The 10,933-nt window shown below is 47.0% G+C and overlaps 1 long non-coding RNA gene across 2 annotated transcripts; it reads right to left on the bottom strand.

Moving 5' to 3' along the window:
* Nucleotides 1-258: 258 nt before the first annotated feature.
* Nucleotides 259-9,764, bottom strand: LOC142566316 (uncharacterized). 2 transcript variants are annotated; one of them, XR_012825023.1, is made up of 4 exons: nt 9,624-9,764; nt 2,586-5,001; nt 904-1,816; nt 259-835 (listed from the first exon to the last, which is right to left on the bottom strand). It is a non-coding gene; the product is annotated as an uncharacterized LOC142566316 (long non-coding RNA). The 2 variants fall into 2 exon arrangements; XR_012825022.1 differs by lacking the exons at nt 2,586-5,001; nt 9,624-9,764 and having other exon boundaries at nt 904-2,228.
* Between the last annotated feature and the right edge of the window lie 1,169 nt (nt 9,765-10,933).

A 10,933-nucleotide genomic window follows, 5' to 3' on the forward strand; every position in this document is an offset into this window, starting at 1 on the left:
CTCGCAAGGTCGAGATACCTTAAAGGCACCTGCGCCCATCATCTTTCTTTTGCCTCGGTGCAGTGTGCACGATTAAAGAGAATATGGAGGGCATCCGGTACAGTCGCGAATGCGTCATGACAAATGTAGCTCGCGTCGCCTGGCGTGTGCAGTAATATCAGAGTTGGTTGTGTGAACTTTATGCATAATACGCTTTGTTACGGTACCTTAACGCAATGGGTCTAGAGGACGGTGTTGGTACATTTTTTCGTACCGCCCTAATCCTATACCCCCTACTACAAACACACACACACACATACCCCCCTCTTTTTATGTATACATACAATTCCTTGCCATGACGGATCCATAGCCTCCTTTATTTTTGAAAAATAGAGGAGGCTATGGACCAATTGACCAGTTCAAGTTGTCAACTTGTCAGTAACTGTCATAGGAATCACTGTATTAAACACAATTCCACGATTGGATTGTTTACTTTCATTTTTTGTTGTAACACTGAGGACTACATAGAACTTTATTTTGTATATGTGAGAGAAGTATGTGGATATCACGAGCTTAAGCCAATGTGCGATACACAGACAAAGCAGCTGCTACAACATGAACTGCATTGAGGGCCACACAACACATACGTAATTAAAGGTGCAAAATATAGGGGGAAGCTTCAAAATACGCTCTGTAGCACTGCAACGTGTAACATATATTGTATGTGTACAATAAATGTTCAAAAATACAATGCATCAATGTCCCATTTGCCTTCAAGTTTATTATGAGCATATGTACAACAGGAATCTACTGACACACCCGCAGTCAAGGTGGCTGTTCGAGGTGTGCTGGCTGCCTAAACGAAAGAAAAAGAAAGAAATTAGATGAATGTCGATACCAGTGCTATTGCTTCTTGCCTCTTACCTGCATTTGCCTCCACGGCCTCTTGGCTTGCGGAGTCTGTATGAGGGAGCTGCTGTGACTAGGCGTAGGCATTGTCTAAGCAAAAAGAAAAGGCAATTCAAATGGGAAATTATTGAAATCAATGCAGTTATGTCTGCTTCTTGCACTCTTCTTGCCCAAAAATTTTCAAACATAGTGTCCAGTACACACCAGGACTTTGACTGCTTCTGCTTTTTACCTGCAGGTGTTGCTGCGAGATCCTTAGTATGGCTGCGTGCAGCATTGTAACACTTGGTGGAGGCATTTGAAGTGGTAGCCAAAAATATAAAGAATCATCCTTGTCTGCACGAATGCTTTCAATTTCTAAATGCAGTGGTAACTATCACTATTAGTGCAAGGCCCCCAACAACTATGCGGCAAGTACCATAGCTCGAAACTGAATTTTTCCTTTAGTGTTTCACAAGACGTCTGATATGTCCACATTAGATGTGATGTGTTTGTTTTTATTTATCCCACTGTGGAGAGAGCATCATTAAATAGTTTTTTTTTATTTTTGCTTGTCTTGTTTTTTGGTTTATTTCTGAATTTATCAAGCACCAGTCTCATGATGCTAAAATGACTTATGTAATGGCAATCAGCTTTTGTTTTGCAGAAAAACAACGCATTTCCTGACCCATTGTTTGACATCCCCTCACTCGCATAATTTTGCAGAGTATTCTACCTATATTGACTTGCTTGACCTCCACTAAAGAGTCTTGCATTTTCAAATACGACTCTTTCCTTAAAATCATTCGACGCTTCTCATAATTTCTGTACCTTGGGCTTCGATACTCTGCATTCACCATTTTTGCTTGTTTCTGACTAAAGATGTCTTTTTTAATTTAGAGCTTAAATTTTACCTTTGGAACACACGGAAGGGCTTGCCATTGCATATCTGCATAAAAGGGAAACATGTTTCATTAAACATTTGCAAAATCCAATTGAAGATTGATGAATGCAGCTTGCAGTGTGATATGACTGAATGAGCCATAAAAGTAACTCATCTCACTTGGTAAATTAAAGCACATATTAGTGTGATGTGCAAGATACGTTACACTAACGTGGTGGGTTCTCTTGCTTATACAGCAAAATAATCGGTGCGCGAGAAAAAAATTATCTTTGCATACCCCTTGTACACACTGACTTAAGGAGAATGAGCTGTAGCTGTCCACATGATCTACTTATTTTACCTGCGAGTATTGTCAACAAAAATGTGTCCCAGCTGCTTAGTGGTACTCGGGATTATGTCAGTATTGCATATGGTGCCTGTTGTCTCAAATAATTTTGAAAATGCTCGCAGGGATCTGATGTGCATATCTTCAGTTTATGGATACATGTAAAAGACTCAGCATCAAGTGCAAGTGAACGTTCCCGCAGGCCCGGAGTCAATCATGCAAATTGATTCGCTGCACAAATCTGTGACCAGAAAAGATATTCCATATGAAATGGCATGCAAGGAAGTGTTGAAAATATTGCACAGTTAATAAAACGCCTACGCTATTAATATGTGAGTTGATGCACTCGTTATGCAAAACGGAGGTGAGGCGTGCAGACAGGACACAAGACTAGAGTATTTACAAGCAAACAACACGAGCGCCGCCCACTTCTCTACTCTTTTGTCCTGTCTGCACGCCTCACCTCTGTTTTGCATAATGAATCCTTACCAAGTAGCTGAGCTTTCTGCCGTTCTAAGTCTCGATGCACTCGATTTCGTCCGCATTAGGCACTCGCCTCTTGATTACTTCGTGGCACAGAAATACTCGACATCAGGCTGTTTGTCTGCTGTGGCCTTTGTAGAAGCATGATTGTTCAAAGTGCAACAATTAAACAGATTCTTTGAGTTGCTTGCGGCTTCGCCAGTACAATTCCGGTGCGCTGGTCCGCCTGTCCAGCAATTTCCTACTGAAGGGAAACCTGCAAATAAAAACACCGCTCCGCATGCAGAAAAATGCTCTACTGTGACGCTTCTCAAACGATTGTGATGCACCACAAGAGCTGCCTACTCGCGTGATATTCTCAACAAGGAGATACATTTGTTTACTTACATGTGAAGGTATATGCCAGAGCACTTCGGGGCTTCGGTGGCACACAAGGCACGAGAGTGTGTGCCATAGCGTCCGATGTCGACGCGCGATCGCATGTCAAACCTAAAACTGTACGAAACTACTACGCATCCAAAAAACAGATTCGAAACCGAAATTCGCGTCATCCTTTATTGCAAGAATGCGTACATCGTGATTTACATAAGTCGCGGACTTAGCGATCGCTTTCTGTAAACTTAATATTAACGTACCACCTTCATAAAGCCATCAGGTATGCGTTTTTAGATGAGAAAGCATAAGGTGACCTGTACTTTCTTTCAGCTCTTTCAATAGTAATTGCGCTGGCCACATTGACCAGTAGCAACAGGGCGGCGCCCTAGAGGTTCCCACTTTTCCGGCCCAGCTTTTCCTCTAGAGTTGTTCTACTAACTCTATGGAAATGGGGAAAGGGAGTGAGCGGGTCGGCATAATAAAAGCAAAAAGGAAAGAAAAACGTTTGGGAGAGGTGCCGCGCGGCTGCTGTTGCTATGACAACGTAAACAATCATGTGCGCCGCCATTTTGCTTCTGCGTCGCCCATTGGTTAGGGCCGTAACTGAAGGGGACCTTGGCGCTAGCGTCGAAAGAGCGTCTGCTCGAAAACGGCCAATAGGAGCCATACGGAGCGTGTGTCTCCCCCCCCCCCCCCGCCCGTTTAGCTCCTTGGCGTTATCTTTAGCGCGTTCTGCCGGCGCTAGCAACACACTCCCGTGTTATCACTCTTGACAGTTGCTCGTCGCGTTTTCGACAAGCGTGAGTCCGAAAGAAGGCTTGAATTGTTGCGGGCCATACTTGTCACAAACATGTCGCAGTAAGATTCAGTACGCGCCAAACTAACTTTGTCACCACGGCCTAGCTACTTTTCGCTGCGTCACGACAGCCGCGGTGTGCGTGCCTCATAAATAACAAAAGTACCGTAAATAATTTTCAACAATGTTCGGCGTCAGAAAAAGCGCCAGGAACTTGTCTAGTCAGTGCATTAAAGAGCGAAACTGCGCCCCACGGCCGAGCTGCTTTTCGCTAACCGCGTCGCAGCGCCAGGCGCGCTCACTTCGCTTGAAAAGTACCACAAAAACTAACGAAATTAGTTACAATAATGTTGGGGGCCGGAGAAAGCGCCAAAACTTGTCGCAGTAAGATTCAGTATACGCGAAACTGCGTCACAGCGCCCTGTGCGACTAGCGTGCTCAAAAACTACCGAAATAAGTTAAAGTAGTATTGGGGCTCACAGAAAGCGCCGCACACGTGTCCCAATACGATTCATCAATTCAAATTAACTGCGCCATGACGGCCGCGCTGCTTTTCGTTAACTGCGTCAAGTCTAGCCTAGGTGCCGTGCCGAAGGCCTAATTGCTTGAAATGCGTCGCAGACTGTCCAACAATATTTCTCACCTTGCCATAGTCCAATAGTGCAGCGGTGTCGTGTCGAAGTTCAGAAGGAACGCAAGAATTCGCCTGGAGCCCACCAAACCAAGCTAAATCCAAAAATAGAAAGCAGGCAGACGGGTGAACCAACAGGACAACGCTCAATTGCGCGGCCCGGTCTCGTTCGCTTCGGCGGTGTGTCCATAGAGAAATTTCAACAAGAGCGGACACTCCCATAGAGCCCAGCGGCCGAATTGACTGTAGCACACCAAGCGGATGGTATTAACTCATTCCGGTTTCGGTTTCGGGCGCGCGCGTTTTGAAGACCAGTTGGTACACGCCGTGCCGGATTCGCTGTTCGGCGCTTCATATTTTTTGCTTCTGCTGAACCCCGCGTGGCCTTGGCGTGGAATCCTTTCATTATTTAGTAAAAATTATTGCGAACGACCTTTACAAGACTCCGCCGAATCCGTCAGGTGCAATTTCATAAAGAAAACGCAAGACGTCTTCTGAAATGATAAAATGCTTATTTTGCTCTATATAAATACTCGTTCCGGGCTTCTTCATTCATCCAAAGTTGGGGCACCCGGTAAGCAGCACTCGTTGCCGTACGAAGCTCCACCGGATGCCATCAGCTGAAAGAAAGTAAATTACAAGCATGTATTATTTAGGTATATTGACCTAACAGGTGTATAGCGTGTAGAGGCGAAGCGTGCGTAAGTGGTGAATAAGCGGTATTGCAGATAAATTGACTTTTACGTACGTTTCGCAGCAAAGACTCCTTCCAAACAATGCCATAAAATATGATAACACATCCGATTTTCAAGCACCGCTCCCTTCCCGGGCATTATTTCCTGCACTTTAAGTGCACAAATACACGTGTGACTGCGCGTTTACAAAACAACTTGGCCTCAGTCGAAGCGATGGTACGCCAAGTACACAGAGGTGGCTACAACACAGGCTCAGCCAGACCATGTTACACGCTCGCACAATGCCTTCTAGTCGCACTCAAGACAGATTCGTGGGTGCAAAGCCTGTTTTCAGTCGCTCAGAATACATAAATGTCATGTTCTTGAGCTCCTCCGTGTCATCTTTTATGCGTCCTGCCGGCGCATGCAACACTCCCGTGTTATCACTCTCGGCAATCGCTCGTCGCGTTTTCGACAAGCGTGAGTGCTGAAATAAGGTATATGTTGTTGCAGGGCTATAAAATGCGTCACAAACTTGTCCCACTAAAATTCAGTACATGCAAAACTAACTCACTATAGCCGGCTTGCTTTTTTGCTAACAGCTTCACAACCCCAGGCGAGGCGAGGATACCTGAAGATATCCCAAAAAGTTACCAAATAAATTACAATACTTTTTCGGGTCAGAGAATGCGTCACGAACTTCTACCAGTAAGATTCAGTACACGCAAAACGAACTGCGGCACACAGCCGAGCTGCTTTTCGCTAAAGACGTAAATATAGTCCGACGTAACGCGCGCGCTCACGCTACGTTACGTTGGCGAAAACAACTCCTTCTGTAGACCGTTCTTTCGTAGGCGCCGCCATATTGTGAACGCAGTGGCGTCGCCTATGAGCAGCGCCATACTGGCTTGGGTGAAAGCGGTCTTTTGCATGGCAGGTATACGCCCGGCGATAGGTTCTGGCGTTTGTTTTCGCGGTCGCGCGGTCTGTTTAGTATGACGTGCGTCTTCTACATGGTAAACGGCTCTGTGAGGCGCGCTGAAGTGGTTTAAGGCGTCGTGCCCAGAATTGGTGGACGGAACACGCAGCCCGATGTGTACGCGCATATTTGAGCCTACAATCAGCCTCGGAGATCAATTGTGTATTTCTGAAAGTTCCAATCACTAATGTGACTGACCTTATTGCAGTATTATCCTCTATTCCTAAGCTGCGGTTTAGGAGCCATGAAACATACGCGACGATCGTAACAGCGTGGGTACCGTTCTGCTACGATAGGAGCTGTGCTGTTATACTTTGACAAGCGTTCAATCTATTCGCTGCAGGTTAAATTGCGTGACTACTTGGTTGGATGCATGAGGTTTCCACCCATGAATAAAATAGTTTTGGCTAGTAATAGCAGCATACCTTACAGTCCGTATATATAACCTTGTCCAGCAAAGCGACCGTTTACGAACTGCGCAAGCGTCCTAAGCAGTAGTAGGTGCTGAATTACAGATATATTTGTTCTATATAGCGCATGGTCCAAGCATACGGCATCAGCGGTTATATATCTATAAACGTTGTGTGGCGCTAGCCCGTTTTCTCTTGCTTTTCAGAGAAAGAGAATGATAACAGAATTTTTTTTTCGGTTGTGTTCGTTCAGTTCTTTACGACGCACTCGCACGTATTACGGTAAGTTTGCGCTCAAAAATAGCCATCGCATTCTTTTTATGCGAGCCCTCTCATATATTATGGCTGTATACAGGCCAAAAAGGCAATGCCGAAGGACAGAGCTTATAAATGTATCGTGCTGGCTCACCAACCGCAGTGATCGCTGGGTTAAGCAGCGCCATGGGCCTCATGCAGCAAGGCTAGCGTAGAGATATGGTAATTTCAAGCATACTAGACATGAAATGCGTGAGAACGATGTCAGTGTATCCCAAATGTTTGATAGCGCCTCCCGTTTAGGTGTTTCGTGGTTGCCTAGGTTGGCCGTGCACGAACGATCATGCACTCTTATCTTTGATGTTTTACTCCCTACGCCAATCGATCAGACAGTGAGCTGATTTACCATTTAATGCTGGTAATAGAGAGACGCCGGTTTTCTTTGTTGAATTAAAATCGATATAAGTAAAATAGTAAACAACACATACACGCACCGCGACTGATAATGCGCGTACACCGCGGCTGATTATGCGCGTCACACTTTCGCGCCCCCAAGACATATTTCTGCCTACAGTGGTTACGGATGCACGGAAAGGCTTCCCTGACGACCTTATATAACGAACATGGCACAAATTTCACAAAGTACGATGTAAAACATCTCGAAATCATTCCGCAGCACGCGACAGCAATTCTTTCAAGCAGCGCCGCGCCGGATCGCCCAAGCCAGAGAGGAGGAAGGGCTTTCCGCGCGCCATATCCTCCTCGCCCGGTGAAACGGTCTATTGGCGGCGAAGAGTTACGGAATCGCCATCTATGGGAAGCGCCTCGCTGGCGTAGTATGAGGGATCACGTGGCGCGCTCCTCATAAGTTTTGCTGTCAGCGCTCACTGAAAACAACATGCGCGAGCTCTCCCGGATATTTCTGTAAATATTCTCGAAACGAGATAAGTTTTTTACTATCTAAATAATAACCTTGGGCAAAGTGAAAGCACAGAATCGTTTACAGACGCTATGTCTCTTTACCGAATACGTACAGTGAACGCCACTGCGCCCGGTCGCCGCGATGGAGTCTCCCGAACCGGCTTCTTGCGTGAAAGGTAGGTAAACGCTGAGAGCAAAGTATGTGAAATATGTTCTTATAGTGTTTTTATAACTGAATGGAGTGTAATAAAATGAAGCCTCAATGCAGCGATCGCACAGATTCGCAGCGACCGACTGCGCGTCTGCATGCTTGTCCGCGCACTGTTTCGCTTTCTCAGCGCGCGCGCGTTTTCGCACCGTGCCATGAGCTTTAGGCCGCAGAATATGAGCATTTCACAGTATACAAGCAACCATTGTTGCGTGGGTGCTATCAGAGCTATTCAAAAATAATTTCATTGTAAAGGCTTCGACGCCTACGGGGACTGTGATGTGCCGTCGCGACGATTCAATTTTTTTTCTAAATTCTTGGGCGTTTCAATATTATTTCTCGAGTTGCGCAGCACTGTATGTTTATCGGTGTTCTCAGCGTGCGTTTTCCCGCTGCTTGTTTTTTGGTAATCTAGTGCATTAATCCTTAACACAAACATGACCATATGCCATGTTTTTTTTAATGTGCTTCTTACCACTCCCTTTTCACTCCAGTGAAGTTGCCAGTATCTATAGCATCGACAAGTTCATAGACCAAACCGTCATTACATTAGTTGGGCAGCGGACTCGGGCGAGCGTCTCAGTGCGCGTTTTCCGAACATCGCAGACCCGGCGCCGTAGCAGAAATCTTCCTCGCGTCTGTGCTTGCTGCATACGCGAGTTGTAGCCGATGACTGTTTGCCGGTTTTATGTTTCGCGAGCCAAGCTTCACGCAGCTTCTTGTCCTGCGGCTACGTGTGAATAAGGATGACACCGGGCTCCGTTGCGCAAGTCCGGCACTGCGGCACCGAGCAGTAGCCTACCATGTTGCGCGCCTTCAAAGGCAGCCACTACCTATTGAAGTGCTTTTAAGCGTTGTAAAGGAGACACTCAAAGCGGGAAAATCTCGCCACTAAATGAGGACCGCAGCGTACGATGGAATTTAAACTCTCGTTTTCAGCTCGCTTCGGCGCTCCAGAAGCAGCTGACGCGGCCGCTATGTCCACGTGATCCCTAATAGCATGTCACGCCGACGGTGGCGCCAGCTTTTCCAGTGGTGGAGCTCGAGGCCAATAGTCCGACGCACTGCAGTGCCGACGTAACCGGCGGGTGCCAGCGCGCCCCGACAGGCTCAGCGCAAATTTGGCTCCTGCTCCATTCGCGCGCCGGCGCCGCCGACCACGTCGACCCACAATGCATTGCGCGCGAAGAAAAAGGCGCCAACATAACTCCGCAGACGGCTTTTGCGAAGGGCGCGCGACTTGGCAAACGTTCTGTGCATGCTCCGAAGATAGCAGCCGACGGCGCGCGCGTTGTAGAGGGGATGGCATCTCGGCTGGCGCAGCGCAACCGACGTAGCGTGACTGACCGCGAACGACGCTCGCCCGCGCGCCGATAACGTCGGACTATAAGCGTGCGTTAACTGCGCCACTACGCCGAGCGCAGCCACTGTGCTTGAAAAGTACCCCAAAAAGTAGCGAAATTAGTTACAATAATGTCTGTGGTCAGAGAAAGCGCCAAAACTTGTCCCGGTAAGATTCAGTACACGCGAAACTGCGTCACGCGGCCAAGGTGCTTTTCGTCAGAAAGCCAGGTGCGGCGAGCGTGCCCAAAAACTACCGAAATAAGTTATAATTACGCTTGGGCTCATAGAAAGCGTCGCAAACATCTCCCAGTACGAGTAATTAACTCATATTAACTAGGCTTGGACTGCGGAGCTGTTTCTCGATAACTGCGTCACTACATAGGTTCAGTTTTGTGCAGTAAGCCTAAATGTGCTTGAAGTGCGTCGCAGACTGTGAAACAAAATTGCTCACCTTGCTGTAGTCCAGTAGTGCAACGGTGCCGTGTCGAAATGCAGACGGAACACAAGAGAACGTTGGGAGCCCCAAGAACGGGCCACATCCAAAAGAGAGGGGTCGCCGAGCACGCGAGCTCACATACGCAGCCGGCCTCGCTCACTCCTGCGGCTTGTCTGGCGCATGACGTATGCACGCGCGTCTGGCGTGCCGTTAGCTTGTTGCTAGGCAACGCAACAAAAATAAGTCGCAAAGTAGAAGTTCATTTACGCGCAAAACTTATTCACTTTTAGTGGGAAAGAATAAAAATAAATAAAACGTTGTCTGTAAGTTTATTTCACATTCTTTTTTTCTGATGCTCGCGTCAACTAACGGATGGAGTTGAAACTAGGCGTGACGTGTTTCCTGTTGCCAGCTTTTGAAGAGTGTCCCCTCTTGGGGTGCTATTCTCGACACGCATGGCGGCTGCACGGCCGCCATTATCCACCATGTTTACTCTCTGATTGGCTGTGGAGAGCTCACGTGCCTTAAAATTTGTGTCGGGAAACGGAAGTTTTGCGAAATGTCATTTTGCGTTTTCATCAAGATGACGAAACGTGACGTGGAGCTGCAAATTTTATGGACTAATACATCTTTTTGGTCCTTAGCAGCTATATTGCGATGTTAGCGCTTCAAAAAGAATGTGAGCAGTAGCATGCACAGCCAGTGCAATTCATGTGCAATTGCGCGAATATGTGGTGGCGATTCAAGATATGCGCCATGCCAGCTTGCTGATTGGCTGAAGGAATATCTCGTGATGTGCGTCACAGGAAGGGCAGTTTCGTAAGCGTCATTTTGACGATGCGTGACGTTGCGCTGGGCCGCCATTGCTGAGATTTTCCGCCATAAATTTTCCTGCAACGAGCCGCGCGAATTATGCTAATGAGCAGCCATATGCAATGGCAGCCGAGAGGAATGCGTATCGCCACATTTTCTCCGTCGTTTGGCGCCAAGAAAATCTTTTGTTCATAACGCGTGCTCAAAGTATTTGCATCGCTATCGGGTGGTGTTGGCATTTGTGTTTGGGGCCATCATTTTTTAGAAGAACGCGTTTATACGAAATAATATTGGTTGAACATAGCAAACTTTCGTCAATGTTGTCCACTTTTCACTGCTGCATTTGTATTGTAATCAAGATTAATGCCTTTTTGCGCAATCAAAAGTTACGACAACGAGCTCTTTCTAATCTATAAAAAGAAATGTACGCAAGGCGGCGCCTTGAAGTTTCCTCCCGCGGTGCGAGAACCAGCGAAATGAACAAGAGATGGCAGCGCCGGCGCTTGCGTCGC

This window comes from Dermacentor variabilis, unplaced genomic scaffold (genome assembly GCF_050947875.1).
Source record: "Dermacentor variabilis isolate Ectoservices unplaced genomic scaffold, ASM5094787v1 scaffold_12, whole genome shotgun sequence".
Classification (NCBI taxonomy): domain Eukaryota; kingdom Metazoa; phylum Arthropoda; class Arachnida; order Ixodida; family Ixodidae; genus Dermacentor; species Dermacentor variabilis.